The sequence below is a fragment of the Lissotriton helveticus genome, chromosome 11, assembly GCF_964261635.1.
Source record: "Lissotriton helveticus chromosome 11, aLisHel1.1, whole genome shotgun sequence".
Classification (NCBI taxonomy): domain Eukaryota; kingdom Metazoa; phylum Chordata; class Amphibia; order Caudata; family Salamandridae; genus Lissotriton; species Lissotriton helveticus.
The window spans coordinates 1,080,803,724-1,080,821,274 of NC_136072.1; the positions used below are offsets into that span (position 1 = coordinate 1,080,803,724).

General features: G+C 48.1%; 1 protein-coding gene across 2 annotated transcripts in view; it reads right to left on the bottom strand.

Moving 5' to 3' along the window:
• The window catches only part of GCN1 (GCN1 activator of EIF2AK4), a 728,660-nt gene that overhangs the window by 605,526 nt on the left and 105,583 nt on the right, over positions 1 to 17,551 (bottom strand). The gene's annotated exons all lie outside the window — the stretch shown is intronic.

A 17,551-nucleotide genomic window follows, 5' to 3' on the forward strand; every position in this document is an offset into this window, starting at 1 on the left:
CTATCACTAACTAATGTCTCTTACAGATATATCATTACACAAGTAAGTAACTTGTGCATCTGAAAGAGACACGTTAATGATAGATTCCTTACCTTAGAATAGATACCCCAGCAATACCAACCAAGGTGGTGGGTCTGCGAACCAAGATCACACCAGAAAGTCACAGAGAACAGAACGGCCAAAGAAGCCGTCTCTCCGGACTTGACTGTCAAGGCAGGAATGCTTGGTAAAAGTGTGCAACGAGGCCCATGTGGCTGCCTGACAGATGTCTTGCAGGGGGACACCACGTCCCAATGCAGTAGTAGCTGCTTTCGCCCTGGTAGAATAGGCGCGCAGCCCCACCAGAGGTTCCTTTTTAGCCAGAGAATAACAGGCTTTGATACACTAGACGACCCAGTGGGAGATAGTTCTCCTGTGTACAGTCCAGCCTTTCTTGACGCCCACGTAGCCAACAAAGAGCTGGTCATCCACCCAGAATTGTTGTGTGTGATTCCAATAAAATGAAAGCCAACGTTTTGGGTCCAGACGGTGGAGCCTCTCGTCCTCTCTGGAAGGGTGCGGAGGCGGAAAAATAGTGGGCAAGGTGATAATTTGCCCAATTTGGAAGGCAGTCACAACCTTTGGCAAGAAGGAAGGACGAGAGCAAAGCACAACCTTGTCCGGATGAACGGACAGAAAAGGAGGATTATAAGAAAGAGCCTGGAGCTCACTTATGTGCCTAGCAGAGGTGATAGGAATCAGGAAAGCAGTCTTCAAAGTTAATAAACGAAGAGGACAGTTGTGAAGCGGCTCAAAAGGAGCGCACATCAGAAATGTAAGAACCAGAGACAAGTCCCACTGCGGCATCACAAACGGAATAGGAGGGAAAAGGTGAGTATTGACTTTGAGAAATCTACTTACAACAGGGGACTTGAAAAGAGAGGGATGATCAGGTAGCCTGAGAAAGGCCGAAATCTAGAAATATAGCCCTTGAAAGTGCCCAGAGCAGAACCCTGCTGGGCTAGAGGTAGAAGGAAAAAAAGGACTTCTGTAAGAAGGGCAGAAAGGGGATCCACAGCCTTTGCTGTGCACCATGCCACAAATTTGTTCCACCTGCAGGCGTATACCGATTTAGTGGAGGGACGCCTGGCTGTCAGAATGATATCAAAGACTTCAGGAGGCAAGTCAAAAGGAATCAACTGTCGCCGCTCAATCTCCATGGATGTAGGAGGCTGGACAGGTTGGGGTGGAGGACCGTCCCCTGCTGCTCCGATAGAAGATCCTCCCGAAGAGTCAGTCGGATCGGGGGACCCATGCTCATACTGAGTAGCTCGGGATACCAAACTCTTCAAGCCCAGTCCGGAGCCACAAGAAAGACTTGGGCCCGGTCGCGCCTGACCTTCTTCAGCACTCTGGGTAGAAGGGGTACAATAGATCGCAGCTCCACTCGTGACACAAAGCGTAGCCGAGGGAGTGCCGCCTAGGAAATTCCAACGCGCAGAAGTGATGACATTGCACGGTCTCTTCGGTGGCGAATAGATCTAACCAAGGCTCTCCCCATTGTTGAAAGAGACCTTGCGCCACCTGAGAGTGAAGACGCCATTTGTGATCCATCAAGTACCGGCCGCTTAGTTTGTCCACCCTGGCGTTCAATGAACCTGACAGGTGTTGAACCATCAAGGAAACGCCTTGACGTTCCAGCCATGTCCAGAGGCGCATAGCCTCCTGACATCGGGTCAGCGACCCCCCCTGCCTTGTTTGTTGCAATACTACATGGGGGTGGTGTTGTCTGTGAACACCTGCACCACCTTCCCCTTGACAGAAGGGAGGAATGCTTTCAGTGCAAGAAGGATCGCCCGAAGCTCCAGAAGGTTGATATGGAGCCAGGACTCCAACGGAGACCAGAAGTCTCTGATCTCCGCCTCTCCCATGTGCCCACCCCATCCTAGGAGGGACGCGCCCGTCACCACTGTATGCTCCGGCTGGGGAAGGGAGAGTGGATTTGCCACTGACCCAATGCTGATTCTTGAGCCACCACTGCAAATGTTGTGCAGTGCCCTCCGAGATCTGAACGTGGTCGGACAGGTTCCCCTGATGCTGCACCCACTGGAACTTCAGGGCCCCCTGCAGAGCCTGCATATGCCATCTGGCATGGTTGGTGAGCAGGATGCAGGAGGCCATGAGGCCCAGCAGCCTGAATGTCGTCTGATATCCCTGATCTGCGCAGATTTATTTTTAAAGTTTTATATAGCGCGAACAAGATCTTTGCAGATATCAGAGCGCTTTACAGACGAAAGGAGCAACCTGTGAGTAAATAACAATTGGTGTGAGGAAGGTACATGCGGGAGCATAGTCAGACAGATACATCAATAAAGATACAAGTACAAATACGTGGTAGCGTAAACACCTCAGGTAGGTCAATAACACGAGTCATTCCAAAATGCGAAAAGATCAGTAGAGCTGAATGGTACAGTGTCTGTAAATATCATCCCCAGTAATAATTCAAGTGTATTTAGCCATGAGGATAGCTTTTACTTCTTTCTTAAAAAGTGTGGTAGAGGAGATGAGCCTGGTTTCAGGGGGGAGTGAGTTCCAGATCCTGGGTGCCATTCCTGAGAAGGAGCGTTTATATGTTTTTTCCTTGCGGAATCTTTGGGGCTTTAGCAAGAGATTGTTTGTGCCTCTAGTGTTTCTGGAGCCTCCAGAAATCGTCAGCTTCTGGGCGAGGTATCCGGGTGAGCTCAGGTGGACAGCCTTATGTGTCATGCAGGCGATTTTCAGATGTATTCTGGCTTCAAAAGGCAGCCAGTTCAGGGCTTTCAGGTCAGGGGAAATGTGTGAGTGTTTTTTAGATCCAGTGAGGAGTCTCGCTGCGGCGTTTAGAGAAGCTCTTATGGGTGCCGTAGTAGTTAGGGGGAGACCGCAGAGGGCGATGCTGCCGTAATCTATTCGAGGGATGACTAGTGCTTGTACCGCAGTTTGAAAATCTTTGGCTGGAAGGAAGGGTTTGAGTTTCCTTAAGGTATTGATCTGGTAGTTCGCACCCTTAGTTGCTTTGTAGATGTGTTCCTGCATGTTGAGGTTGGTGTCAAGTGTTATGCCTAGAGATTTTGCTGAGTCCACGATGGTGGGATGAACATTGAGTGCGGTTAGGTGTTTAAGCCAGATTTGAACGGTAGTGAGCTTCGCAGTAGGTGAGATCAAGAGGAACTCTGTTTTGAGAGCATTGAGTTTGAGATGATTAGCGGCCAGCCAGGATTGGGTGCTTCTGATCGTTGAGTTTAAAAGCATAATGTCTTTGGGTGATTGTAATTTGAGATAAAGTTGGGTGTCATCGGCGTACATGTGGAAGTGAAAATTGGATGCTTGTAGCAAGGTGGTGAGAGGTTCCATAACTAGGTTAAACAAAGTTGGGGATAGGGAGGATCCTTGTGGGACGCCTAGCGATACAGGCATTGGCGAAGACATCAAGTTGTTACTCTTGAATTTCTGCGATCTGTTGTGTAGAAAGGACGTGAACCACTTGAGCACAGTTCCAGATATACCCATTCTTGTGTTTAATAGATCCAGTAAGTTCTCATGTTTGACGGTGTCGGATGCAGAAGAGAGATCAAGAAGGATAAGGAGGCAGGTATCGTTTTGATCTAGGATTTGAAGGGCGTCATCAATTATGTGAGTCATAGCAGTTTCTGTACTGTGATCTGCTCTGAAGCCTGATTGATGAGGGTTGAGTAGATCAAACTGATTAATGTGTTTAGTCAATTGTATTTGTGCGCATTTTTCCAATAATTTGGCAAGAGTCGGAATATTGGTAATGGGACGGTAATTATTTAGATCAGAGGGGTCGGCTGTAGGTTTCTTTAGTAGAGGTGTGACTTGTCCAACTTTGAGGGAGTCTGGGATGGTCCCTTGTTGCAGTGAACTGTTGATAATTTTAGTCCAGAGTGGGAGGAGCGACGGGGTAAGGTCTTTGACAGCGTTGACAGGAAGGGGGTCGGTGAGGTGATTGGCTGGTTTCACAGTGCTGAGAAGTCTACCAATTTCTTCTTCCGAGTAGGTGACAAAGGATGACCATGTGGCGTTGTTTTTTGGTTCAGTGGGTGCTGTACATTGGGGTTTGGGGTAGAGACTTACGTCAATGAGGAGATCGTTCTTTATGTTGTCGGTTTTTTGGATAAAGAAAGAGGCGAAGTCTTCACAGGAGGGTGCTTCGCCCAAAGTACTGAGTGGTTGGGGTTGTTCCTTGGATTGTGTTCTGATTAGTTCAAACAGCTTTCGAGGACGATTTTTGGCTTGGTCCAGCTGACGGCTGAAGAAATCTGATTTTGAGCGTTTTATTTTCCTGAAGTAGGCATTTCTCTTTTTCTTCAGCGTTTTTAAGTGCAGTGCGGAGGGAGCTGATCTCCAGGTACGCTCTGCCATTCGCATGGCCCGTCTATCGTCATTAAGACTCCCATCGTACCAAGGATTGGACATTTTTGTGGAGGCTCTTTTTAACTGCATAGGTGCAGCTTCGTTAACTATAGAGGTCATAGCGTTGAGATAGTGCTCCATCAAGGATTGGACATCCGTAACGCCAGTAGGAGGAAGTAAGAGGTTGCAGCTGTTGGGGGGTAGAGAGATTGGGTTGAGTTTTTTTAGGTCTCTTTTCCAGACTTTGGGCTTGCAGGATTGAACCGGGTTAAATTTGACTTTTTCATTGATGAAGAATGTGACAATATGATGATCTGACCAGTCACAGGGTTGGATAGATTTGAGTTGGATAGAGTCCTCTTTAGAGATGATACGGTCAATGATAGAGCCTTTCTCGTGGGTCGGGCTGTTGCATATTTGGGTGAGGTCAAGGGCGTCAAGAAAGTTTTTAAGACTATTTACCACCGCGTCATTATGATCGTTCCAGTGGAGGTTGAAGTCACCAAGGTATATTTGTGTGAGTTGTCGCCCTGAATTGGTTGTGATCAGATCCATGACTTGTTGCGAGAAGGTAAGGTTATCCCCTGGTGGGCGGTAAATGCCGTGAAGAGAGCATAAAGGTTTGCCCTCAATGATAATATCGAGGCAGATGTATTCACAGCTGGTTGGGGAGGGTAGGGAGGGAGAGGTTACTTTCAGGACAGAGAGGTTACTCCTGTGTATACATGCGATTCCACCACCTTTTTGACCAATCCTGTCTAGTCTAGTGATGTGGTAGTTGGGGGGAACCAGTATGTCCATTATAGGTGTAGAAGTTTCAGTTAGCCACGTTTCAGTCATGATGATTAGGTCAAGGTCCAGTGTTAAGATGAGATCAGCGATTGCAGAGGAGTGCCTAGAGGCCGATCTGCAGTTGAGGAGGGTGCATTTGAGACGGGGTGTGTCGAGAGTGGAAGGGGGTTCTAGATAGAGGGGGACTTTTCTCAGGTTACTAAGGATAGAAATTCTGTTTAGTGTGGGGGGTCTAAGGGGGTTTGGAAGAATCGTTGGAATGGCGCGGAGGGTGGTGGGTATGTTGTTAAGGGGAGATGGGTCGTAGGAGCGGAGGAGGGTGACTGTGTCAAGTTCCGATAGTGGGTTACAGGAGCGCTGGGGACGGTTTTCACGATTGCGAACAGGGATTGAGGTCCAGTGCGGGGGGCGTTGATTGCGAATGAAATAGCGAGAGTCAGCCGACCGGGTGGAGGTCCTGCAGATGAGCTGCGACCACCGCCATCCCTTTGGTGAACACCTGAGGGGTGCTGGTAAGGCCAAAGGGGAGCACGGTGAACGGCAAATGCTCCTGCCCTACCATGAATCGCAGGTAACGCCGGTGGGCCGGCAGGACGGGGATATAGAAATACGAGTCCTGCAGGTCCAACGCTACCATCCAGTCTTGCGGGTCGAGGGCAGACAAGACCTGAGCAAGTGTGAGCATCTTGAACTTCTCCTTTGTCCTTTTTTTGGAACCAAGAAGTAGAGGGAGTAACAACCACGACCTACTTCTGGCGTCGGAATGCACACAATGGCCCCCTTGGCCAAGAGGCCGTAACGTCCTGCTGGAGAAGTGCCAAGTGATCCGCCGACATACAGTGATACTCTGGGGGGGTTGTCTTGAAGGGGAGGGAGTAACCCCTTCGGACAATTTGCAGAACCCACCTATCCGAAGTGATGGTGCGCCAGTGGTGGAGGTGATGGCGAATACTGCCACCCACTGGCGTCTGGTGGGCCTGAAACACAGGACTAGGAAGGTTTGGAGGCAGTGGCAGCAGGGGGCGTGGTGGACTGACCAGAATGCTGGCCCCGAGACCCGCCTCTGCGGGTCCCATGTCCGCAGCTGCGCTGAGACTGTTGCTGCGCAGGCCTGTGGCTCTGAAACAAACGGGTTTGGGCGCCCCTTCCTTGACCACGAAAGGAGTGAAAAGCAGAAGCGGAACGAGTGCGTGTGGACGTAAGGCCCAAGGACTTGGCCGTAGCCCGCGAGTCCTTAAAACGCTCCAACGAGCAATCCGTCTGATCGCCGAACAGGCGAGTGCCATCAAGGGGGATGTCCATCATTGTGTTCTGGACATCCCCAGAAAAGCCAGATGTTCTCAGCCAGGCATGGCGGCGTAGCGCCACAGTCATGGAAATTGCCCTACCCAGCGACTCAGCAGTGTCAAGACCACAATGGATCGTGAACTTGGCTGCGTCTCTCCCCTCAGCAATAGCCTGAGAGAGTACTGTCCGAGCCTCCACCGGATTCTGAGGCAGCACTTGCGCAACCCTATCCCACACAGAATAGGAATAACGGTCCAAGTGACATGCGGTACTCACAGACCGCAGTCCTGAACTGGCAGAAGAAAAAATCTTCTTCCCAAACTGCTCCAGCTTCTTGGATTCCCTGTCCGGTGGTGCTGAAGGGAAAGCACTCGGGGACGCAGAGGCTTGGACAACCAAGCTCTCAGGGGTAGGGGTGTTGGGAGAGGAAAACGGGGTCCTCCCGGGGCCAGGCGATTGCGTCAGCCACGTTCTTATCCACTGGAGCCCCTGTGTTGAGCCTGGACCAGGTGCCTGAAAGAACATCCTAGAGTGCATCAAGGGCAGCAACGGTACAATGGAAGAAGACGCCGGCCAAAGCACCTCTGTCAGGAGGTTAGTCCTGACGGCCACGGTAGGGCGCTTGAGGTGGAGAGCCTAGGCTGCCCTACGCAACACCATAGAATAGGAGCCACCCTCCTCTGAAGCCACGGTAGATGGAAACAGAGAGCTAGGTTCCGGAGTATAATCCTGGTCACCTGCATCCCCCCAGATCCTCATTCCAGTCCGGGTCTAACTCGCATTGTGCTGAGAGAGAGTCCTCATCAGTCATTAAAACAAACAAGCATTTACAATGCAATGGTTTCGCCTTTGGAAAAGTTAGAGCTATTGGCATTGTAAATGACAACATTTGTATTTATGTGTTGGTTTTGAAAACAGATAAATAAATGGCATTGTCATTTACATTGCCATTAGCTTAATCTCTTGCAAATGTGAGACCTATTGTACCCTACGGACGCGCTCAGCAGACAGCAATTACTACCACACACACACACTCAGAGCCACACGCACTCACCCAGAGCCAACCACACACACACACACCCAGAGCCAGCCAGACATACACACCCAGAGCAAGCCACACACACACACACACCCAGAGCCAGCCAGCCACACACACACACACACACCCAGAGCCAGCCACACATACACACCCAGAGCCAGCCACACACACTCATGAAAGAAATCACAGTTACCTGTTGGAGCTCCTTGGCATATAGGGAATCCTTCGCTTGAACTCCCACTACTGGAGCGGAATCATTCTCCCAAGGCAGTTTGTTTTTCCCTTTACCTGCACTTAACACCCTCCTGGCACCAACGGTGGGATCAGCAAGAAGCAGTAGGTCATTGTAGGATCCGTGGCGCCTGAGGGCACAGTCACCGCTGGGAGTGTGCGCACTCTGAGTCCTACATCCTGACAGAAGCCAGTCTGAGTCCGCTCCTGGAAGAATGTGAGCACCTCTTCCATGAGCAGAGGTAGGTAGAGGGGTGGCATAGTCTACTAGACCTTGTGCATCAAGTTTGGGAAGGGTTTTTCTGGCTAGCCTTGCCTGGACTGCATGCATCACTCCATCCCCCTCCTCATTAAGTTCCACAATATCCACGGCCTTGAAGAGGCTAGCTTTATCTGAACTCATGGACGAAACCAGCAAGGCAAATGCCTCCAGCGCTGCATGGCGTACCTTTCGTTTAATATCCACAAGACAGGGGGCAATGTTCCGGGAGAGTTGAGGCAGGTTGAAATCTTCACTTGGGTAGGTGAGCAGAGCACGCACACACACTCAGATGCGTACACATATATAGGCACAGACACATAGGGACGCACACATCCCCAGACTCAGATGCTTTCACATACACAGGCAAACACACACACACATACACACACACAAAGATGCTTTCAAATACACAGGCAAACACACACAGATGCGCACACACGCCCAGGCATGCACACAACCCCTTAGTACACAATTTGCACCACAGCTGGGATTCAAACTTATTTTGCAGCACATCGGGATGTACACAGCCCTTGGGATACAGAAACAGTGTCCATCAGGAAACAAGACAGACTAGCCTCCCATGCCATTAGTTCACAGAGATAGAGCAGGCAGGCACATATCTGAGCAGTTAGGCAGGTCTCCTAGGAGTCCCGATATAGAACAGGCAAACAAACCTCCCAGCCGGTCGCATAGGTATAACAGAGAGGCACTCGTTTCAACAAATCACGGAGATACAGCAGGCAGGTAATCCTCACAGTAGTACATGTAAGTAGAGCAAGCAGCTTCGCGCCCATCATTTTACAGATTTGTGTGCCCAGGGGAATAGACACCACTTGGAGGAGGAAGGAGGTCTTTCTTTTAGTTATCCAGGTCCCATGCTTTGGATCAACCTTCGCTTGGTGAGTAAGAAAGAGGGCAGTTTTATATCCTCCAGACATGCCTTGAAACCCCTTATTTTCCGTTAATATCCGTGTCCAAGCTACTCTTTTACCTTTAGTAGTCTCGACGTCAGGAAGCCACGTGGTGACAGTGCACTTTACATTTAATACACAGAAATCATTGAAATACTAGATCTAAGCAAGGGTTGGCTTTCTGAAGTCCATGCCCCAGACAGAGGAGCTCACCTACCAGCAATGGGAGGCTGGCATTACATAGAAGTCTAAACTTGTATTCTGCAAATCATGGTTTAGGACTGGTGCCCTCATAGCACCCTGAAATAGACAGCCATGAAACCCACAGCTAGACGCTCCACTGAATACACATCTAGGTATGGCAATTCAGGCCAAGGCCCTGTCCCAACTAAACGAACTTGACCCATGTCACGCCCCTGGACTTAAGCAAGCCAAGCTGCATAGCAGATTAATAAAATATCCCTAGGAGGCCGAGTGAATGCTGTAACAATAACAAGAAATCCAGCTGTGGGCAAACAAGTACAGAGCAGCAGGAATAAAGAATGTTCATCAGCAGCTGTAAACACAGGCTGGCGCCATCCGATACAAGCAGGACGGGTTGGCAGCAACAAAGAAAGGAGAAATCACATTTGTCAACCAAAACACCGATCATCAGCACGCAGAGAGACGCAAGCTAACGCTAATGCAAACAGAAGTAGCAAATAACCAACCAACAGAGTTGGAATGGGAACCAAAAGCAGCCCTAGCAAAAATGTACAAACCAGTACTGCTCCTTTTTCCTCTCATTCTCTCGCTTTTCCCATTAATATATTCTCTGCCTGGTCTGACAAGGGCAGAAAATAGACCTGGGCACCAAAATGAATGTGGTTCTCAATAGCGAATCAGGCAGCGAAAAACGTGGGCCACATGTGCAAATCAGGTCAGTTTTAACTTGTAAAGTCACCCTGTATATCTATTTTGCAAGTCATGGGAGACCGCATCCATTTGTGCTTGCTGCAAGCTGTGGTATATAATAGGACCGCAATATCAGAGCTAGCAATAGTAAAATCCGGCTCACTAGACCATAAAAGAGGACCACTGTTAGACCTAGGTTTTTCAAGACTACATAGGGTAGCCTGGCACAGAGCAGCATCAGCTAAACCCCCTCAAGGCTTTGTGTAGTGCTTACAATCTCACCCACAGTAACCCAGTGAATGACCAACCAAAATAATGACACCACACCAGTTTAGAAAAATACCGGTTCCTTTTATAAAATTCTTTGATGTATCTTTCTTTTCTTTAGAGCCGGGTTTCAGTTTCAGATTATTTAACCTTATCACATTCAATTATTGGTTCATCGCAAAATTCATTTGGCAATTTCAGTATTTCTCTACCCCCAAGTATGAAGGTCACGTTGAGAAATCCCTACAACTTAGAGTTGCAATCTCTTACATTCCCCATCTATTCCGGTTGATAATTAAACAGGCTTCTTTACAATAAATCATATCTGGTACATTACATTTCGCCAGGTGCAGCTCCCCCCACACAGCTTCATACAATCACGTTTAGGCTCTGGTGCGAGTAGTTGAATTACTGGAGAAGACAAGCAAGATATTGCATCCCTGAAGAACAGCTCTCAACACCCTACGAACTTATTAAACCACTGAGCCCATCAGAGTAAACACAGGTGCTGCCAGCCTTTCGGATATCGTGTCCTCCACCCTCCAGGATATTCACCACCAATCACCTTTTGTTCCCCCAGAACTCTCTGGTGATCCCCACTTGGTTCGCTACCTCCCGTTTCCCTGAAGCCCCTCGGCTTCCAGCTTACTCTCCCTCACAAGTTCCGTTATGGGCAGGTAGTTTCTCACATGGATCACCCCCTCACTGAGAGGATGGTCTCAGGTTTGCTATATCTCCTAAATGAGTGTCACACAGGTAATTTGCTGTCTCCTTACGTGTCCCCGGTTGTTCAGCTACTTTGGGTAAGTTCCGGCAGGGACTCGTTTGCTCCTCCCCGCCCGACCACTCTCCCACGCTTACTTGTGGTGTCTTGGCTTCTCTGCCCACTTGTGCTGCGTTATACGAGTGTCGGCGGCCACTGTCTCTCCCTTGAACCGCTGCTCCGTTACCGCTGCCTTAGTCCGCCGCTTCGAGCCGCTTCCTGATCCTCGCAGACGCTCTCCTCAGGCACGAAGGCTCCGCCCCCGTCCGGCCTCCTCCTGCAGTCTCCCCGCCTCTTCCAACGCTACCTCAGGTTCCTCCGGATGGCAACACGGTTCAGCTGGGCTCTTCCTCCTCTTCCGATCCCACGACAGGGATCCCACACGGCAGTGGCGCTTCCTTCGGGTAAGGTCAACAGCCGGTTCCGCCGCTTCTCTTCACAATGTGGACTCCGGGCTCATGTGCTGCAGTCGCGGCAGTTTTAACTCCTTGACCCCTGATTCCTTTACCATTCAAAGTGTCACTGTGTCCAGGTTCGCTTCCACTGCACACGTGCCTTCAGGGCAGGACTTCACAGGTCACTTGAGAGCCACGCTGCAAGAGTCACTGATGGTTATAAAACTTGCCACGGAGTCTTCGGTTTCTTAATATGGTTGCTGTGGTAGTGGGGTTTGGTCAGCCTATGAGGGGTCACTTCCCAGTAAAGCAACAGCCGGCCCCAAAGGTCGATCTTGTCACTGCTAGTGTGATATCCTCCACCTCAAGTCGCCTCTCTCCGCACTGGTCAATTCCAATACTGTCCCAAAATGGCTCCCTGGTCACTGGCCTTTTATAGGCTGGCCTCAGACCCCTGGAAGCTACTAGTTGGTTCTGGAACCTTCCTCATGCTAGCCTGTGGGTCTGCCACCCTTAGGTGACCGTTATGGCAGTTAGTAGCCACCATTTTAGGAATCATGTTCTAACAGTTGCTTTCTGTGAGGAAAACTAGGACTTGGTAAAACAATAGGCCCAAGAAACACCTAGCCCCCACGAGAACACTGGAAAAGTTCTGGTGGACATTAAAAAAAAGAAAATACATAACTGGATTCACTGGAATGCCAAAGGGGACAAAATAAATAATAATTGTGAGGGAACTCACAGCGGCAGACAGGTCTAACAACCACAAACAGCCAAAATACAGCCCACACACTGAGCTGTCAGACCAGGTCTTCTGGTACAGCTAGTTTTCCCTACAGACAGGGCTACTAGGAGTTGTGTGTCAGGGAAAGGCCGAATTATGTGGCAAGGTGACTAAACTATGTGGCAAAAAGAAGTAAATTATGCAGAATAATGTAGCCCATTAAGTATTAGCTCAACATTTTTGAATTTTTACTCGTTAACACTATCTGGGCAAAGGTTCCACCTCATTTGTACCACTTAGACAACCAAATACAGAAATAAGCAACAGAAAGAGAAGTAACTTTTGATCCGTTTGAGCTAGAAATATAATTTGTTGAACTCTGCAAATTTTGCAGCACACAATGCATAATCTGCAAAGTGTGGCTAATCCATAATTATGCGGAAAATGATGCAACCACAAAACCACATAATTCCAAGGGCCCTGCCTATAGGCCAGGCCAACATTGACTCCAGCCAATAAGGAGATGCCAGAGGAGGATAAATGCCCAATCCTGCCCCATGAGTCAATGTGAATTTTTGTAACTGCAAAACAGAAACGTAAATCAGCCCAAACTTTACCTTAAAGCGGCATTTCACTATCCGGGTAAGTCCATATGTGTGCATTTGCAGTGCAAAACGGAGACACCGAATTACAGAACTGTTTGCATAAACTGCTCGCACAGTGAGGATTGCTGGATGGAAATAATGGACATTCGAATTCTATGTTTGCACGACCCGGGTTAAAAGCTACTTCCAGAACACTGATTCTATGTTCATATTCAGGTAACCAGACCCAAACAGGACAGTGCAACTACGGGCGAAGTTTACATCTACTTGCGAAGTAACACCGAGCTGTTGTATACTGAACCTCGACGAAGCGACGTCCACAGAGCGAACACTTGGGCAGTGCAAATAAAAGTCACCTGCCTTTCGTCCGGGGTGTGCGTTTTTTAAAGTAAGGGACGAACTTCCCACGGTACAATGCTGCGCAGTGCCTAACACGCCTCCGTTGTCACACCAGCAGTACAGTTGGTTGTTTTTGTTCAATACTCTGCCAAGTGGGATGAGTACACAATGAGCGGGCTAAATGTCTGCGGGATGCAAACGAGTACACTGGAATCAGCACAAAACAGTTGGGAGTCCTGTTTAGCAGTAGGTCGATAAAATGTTATTTTTGCATCCAATTACACTTTTCTGCTTTAGCTTTTTTTTAATCGGTTCTTCTAAATTAACAACTTTGAGTGCGCGCCGGAAGAAGGAAAGACAGCGGATCAAGTCACGTTAAACTTAGTTGGCACAGCTGTCAACTTCGTGACGGAGACCAAGGACGAACGGCTTCCGGTTTCCTGTAACCACAAACCTGCACACGGATGAGAGAAGGTGCCACCCGCGATCAGCCAATATTTTATGTACACTTTATTTGGTCTGCTTGATTTGCTAGCATATTAAACCTACACCTACAATTACAGGGGTTAATGATTATGTGAGGAAATGTAAAACAAGCATGGCAATCTTCAGGTGTAACATTTCCACTTGTTAGTGAACACGGTGCCACCTTTTACTTGGAAAGAGTAAATACTAAATGGAATACAAATTGCAGAAAAGGGTAAAGTAACACTCCACTGCACCAGAATATCGCATCGCCAAAGTATTCATACCCGCTGGACATCTTTCATGAGGGAAAACAGCAAGACAGAAGTGGACGTCATCGCAAAGCTACGCAAAGCATAAACAAGTCAGGTCCCGGGCCGGCAGCCAATCACAGCGCAGCCCGGGGAATGACGTCATGGGGGTGTCCCGGCCGGCAGATTCGGGGGGGCGTGTTTTTCGCGCTCTCCCCTTCCCATTGGCTGGAAGGTAAAATTCCAGCCAATGGGAAGAGGAGAGGGCGCGACTTAAAAAAAGACACAGAAACGCCCCCGAATCGCGTTTTCACAGGGAAAGCGTGATTGACAGCCTATCTCTTCCAATGGCTAGCCTCCATTTATGGAGCTAGCCAATGGAAGACAGAGGCGGAACCAAAGCCCCATATCTAGGACATAAGATTTCGCCCTGGGCGGAGCAACTGCTACGCAGTTGCAACGGCCAGGGCGAAACCAAAAAAGGCAACTAGGAAAAAAACATTTTGCTAAACCTCTGTCAAAATGTAGGTACCATTTCTCTGAAACATCAATTAGCAAAATGTGTTGATGCAGGCTAGTATTTCCCAAAAATATTCATAATGGAAAATCAGTGTAAATGCAACAAAATTATGAGGAACGTGACAATAAACAAGCAACGGCAAAATGAATAGGTAGGACTTTGGTGGTCAGCCTGTAGGTTATGTCAAGGAGTGCTTTATTTTGACATGGTTTTTGTAAAACTTTAATGTTGTGGGAGCTGTGGGGCCCTCATCATTATAACCAACATTGGAAAAAGCAAAAATATTTTTGGTCTCAAAAACAGACATTGCCACATTAGGTCCTGTCACTGAATAAAACTACTTTTGAGTGCCAATATAATCCTTGTGGAAGAGCAGAAAGCTGTCACTCACAGTCAAGCCAGTTGGTAGATAAAAAGGATACAAATAATAATAAAACACCAGACCTAAATAGGAGCCACATTTTGAAAGACAGTGACAAAAGTGAACCCACAGTATATGTTTTTGCAGTAAAGCAGATTTGTGTCCTTCCTGAATTCACAAGAATTTAGGGAAGTAGGTCAGGAAATTGTACTCCTAGAAAATATTTGCGAACTGCATTTTAGCACTGGCGAATAATCATGTGTAGATTTGCTCACACGAAAATCTGTTATGCTGAAACAAATTCACTTTCCCATCGGACACTTTTTTCCCCAACCTTGGAAGAAGTTTTACCTCGGCCCTTGTCATGAGTAAATTTCCAATATTTCTCTAATTGGGAATAAATATTGGAGACAAGCTGATGAACTCATAAAACATGCAAGTTAGCAGGTTTGCACAAACTCAAAATGGCATTCCAACCATGGGAAACTATTGCTTACCACTACCTCCAGCCCCAGTAAGTAGATCAGTGGAAAGGTGGCAAAACAATGGAGACTAAAACCACTCTTTCAATGAATGGGTTGATTGGCAAAGGTCTAAGATGGATGGATTGGCAAAGGTCTAGGAAAACACCAACAGTTCAGGTTTACCTACCCTGGGGTGGCCAAGTGCAGAAGAGCTTTTGGTAGTGGTAGCCTCAAACACTACACGTTGAAGTCCACGGGGAACAGAACCTGCAAAATAAGACTGCAAGTGGAGACTGGGGGACCGGTGTGGCAGAACCCAAAGGGAGGCTCAGCTCTTGAGAGTCTCAGGACCACAGAGAGACCATCTGTTTCAATGGACTCAGGCTGGGGGCTCAGGTGCATACAAATTTTGTCCGGCAGGTCAGTGAGTTTGAGGATTTCACAGTTCTCAGGGTACCTGCAGAAGAGGGGAAGCAAACACAGCAAGACAACTTCTGACATGGAGCTAGCCACTGACAAAGTACCTCGATGTGCAGGTACGTTTTGGTGACAGTGGTTTTCAGACTGAACACAAACCAGCCTTGGTGCTTGCAACAGGCTCTGGTACACTGATTATTGGTTCAGGGAGCCTCCAGGGTGGATCAGCATCTCAAACACTGGATGGATTGACGGGGCAGACCTCTTGGACACTTGTTACCTTCTCCTGGGCTGCTGCTGCGTCGGTGGACTCAGTGGTCAGCAGATCGGTGAAACAGACGGTGCCAGCAGGCAAGTTGCTCCTCCACTTCATGGGAGATGCTAGCTGGTTGGCAAAGTGCTGGCAGCCCTCCAAGGCTTCGGGAGGATGCACAGCTGCAGGACGAGTCTGGTCTTTGCAAATGTCAGGAAACGTGCAGGCAGGCAGGGTTTGGCTCCAAGTCCACAGCTAGTTCAAGTTCTCATGTTCTTCGGCTCTGGTTTGTCCTCCCTTCTTCTTTAGTCAGTCGAATCAGGGTTCCTGGTGTCAGGGGACCACCTAAATAATGAATTTACGGGCAATAAGGGGAGTGAAGGGTAGTAGCCAGTGGGCTACTTACTTTTGGGGTCACAACACCCCCTGTATGACCACTTCCAATGGGGAGAAGGCATTACCCTGCCCCATAGCTCCTAATTTCACCAAAAACAAGATGGTGGAACCCTTCTTTTGTGAATCACATCAGTTAGCCCACCCTAGGGGTGTGACTAGCCTGCAGGGGCAACACACCTACTTCCAAAGCTAATTTTGCGCCTGCCCCGGAGCCAAATGGGCCTCAGGGCAGAGGGTTGCATCTCCTAGATCTGGTGGAAGCCAGGGTCGTATATCAAAGGTGGCAGGGGCATTGTATCTCCCCCGGCCTTAATATGCTAAATCACTAGCCATCCTGCTAGAGGAGGTGTGACCACCTTCATCCCGAGCAGGCATTGTTTCTGGCCTAAGAGAGTGTGGGCTCTCACCTGCAGGGGATCAGAAACTTATCTGTGGTGGGAGGCTGGTCGATGCCAGTCAGCCTGTACAGTAGATAGTGACAGGCTTTTCAGGGGGTGGCTCTAAGGTGCCCTCTGGGTGTAGGTATTAAATGTAGTACTGGCTCGATAGATAGAGCACCAAAATGAGGTACACTGTACAGAGTGTCCAGGGATACCCCAAAGGAATTACAGAGGCACAAATGACACCCCAAAAGCTCTCTTTTGTGGTAGTGTGGGTGGGCAGTTAGGCCTATCTTGGGTAGCCTCTGGTAAAGTATGTTAGAGTAGTCTAATCTTAAAATAATTGTGATCATGAGCATCAAGAGAAGAAATTGGAAGAATTATTTGCAGTGTTCTTGTAGGAAGCTGGCTCTTTATATAGCGGACCAAAAAGAGGTACACTGTGTAAGGAGTCCAGGCAAACCTCAGTTGGCTTACAGAGGCACAAATGATAACCTAAATGCTCTCTTTTGTGGTAGTGTGGGTGATAAGTTAAGCGCATCTGAGGATAGTGCTAAGCATTTATCACACACCCAAAGGCAGTAAATGCAACACATACTCAAAGAAATCTGATACCAATTAATTAAAAATAACAGGCACTTTTATATAAATTTAGATACCAACTCATCAGAAATAGATAAGTACTTTTCGAGTTATGAATTGTTACAGTTTTCAAAAGTTGAGAGTGCAATTTTTGGGTGCAGTAATGTTATCTTATTGGGGAAAAACATTTACCACATTCGGGCATCTAACAGTGACTTATGGGGCCAATCTTCTGGACTCAAGGTGTATATGGGGCAATGTCCAAGGCAGAACCAACAGATCAGTTGGTGCGGCACTGGGGTGGCAGCCTGCAGTAGCTAAAAAAAGCCAGGCAGGACTGAAAGGAACCCTTATAAAATGCGTAATTAAGTAAGTACTACCACAACAGTTGAAGTAATATTACAAAAACATGGAAGAGGCCAAGTTATGAGATCACAGTAAAAAAGATGTAACGACTCTGTACAAATTATAGACACTGTAAAACAACATATTGTGGAACTGGAGAAACCAACATTTTCTAATTATGTATGAAGTTGTTGAAAAATGTCTACTGTAGATGCA